Here is a 1,227-nt window from a genome sequence, read left to right as displayed (position 1 = left end):
CCCTCCAATACAGCCGACCTTTTTAAAACATATTTTTTTCTCTAACGGTTTCTTGGCTTTTCAATTACGGTGATCGACAGACTCACCCCCCCCCACACGCACGCAGAGTTAACCCCATTTTGAGTTTTTGACTCGTGGCAAAGAAAATGTACACGGCGCAATTTTTAATCGCGCTCCTCGGTAATCCACTGAGATTTTTCTTATGCATTTTCAATAATCTAGATTTAACTCTATTCCGATTGTATCTTTGTGTCTAAAGAGTGCCTACTTATATTTTTTTCTTCTATATTTAGTTCTGTTGTGACTTGGTGAAAAGGGTATGGAATTATTTTAGTCAACAGAGTCTTTCCAGGGAAAAAGCCAGGCTTTGACTTGATCGCAAACAATCATTTTTCTACGTGGAAAAGCTCTTTGTCTTCTTATAAAGACATGTCAAAAATCAGTTTATGGCAATTTATCTGTTTCTAATTCACAAGAATGAAAATCCAGACTTAAAACTTGCACAACGCCTACATTCTGACCCCACAAAAATAAAAATGTATTTATGTGCTTATGTGTATAATCCGGCATTCCTTCTATAGGTTCATGCGACAAACAATACATGCCTCCTTTCTCTCGGGCCGCACTTTCATTCCAAAATAGCTATCTGATTTCGTGAGGTATCTCCAATAGTTATTACTTTTAAGGCGATTATGTTCTCTTTACTATATAACCGGTGTTTTTCTATCACTAAGTATTCATTTGCAGCCAGGTGAACTGACGCAGACTAGGTGAGTATCTTTTTTTTAGGTATGAGGCGTCCTGTGTCGGGGGACGCCAGGAATCAAACTCGTAACTTTGTTTTAGGTCTAGTCTAGGGCACCATATCGTCGCTATTTTGTTATTGCTCTAGTCTAGGGCACCATATCGTCGCTATTTTGTTATAGCTCTAGTCTAGGGCACCATATCGTCGCTTTTTTGTTATAGCTCTAGTCCAGGGTGCCATATCGTCGCTTTTTTGTTATAGCTCTAGTCTAGGGTGCCATATCGTCGTTATTTTGTTATAGCTCTAGTCTTGAGCACTATATATCCTCGTACCTTTGTTTTAGCTCTAGTCTAGCGCGCCATACAGTCCACTACGTCAAGGATGCCCTTGCGTGAAGTCCGAACCAGAAGTCAAAACACCATAAGTCGTCCGTCTCTCAGGGACTCGCTTGTATAAATAGAGATTCAGATTTTATCTTATAT

Source organism: Aplysia californica, unplaced genomic scaffold, assembly GCF_000002075.1.
Source record: "Aplysia californica isolate F4 #8 unplaced genomic scaffold, AplCal3.0 scaffold00205, whole genome shotgun sequence".
Taxonomy (NCBI): Eukaryota; Metazoa; Mollusca; class Gastropoda; order Aplysiida; family Aplysiidae; genus Aplysia; species Aplysia californica.
The sequence above is the reverse complement of the archived record's forward strand: the minus strand, read 5'-3'. Positions refer to the sequence as shown.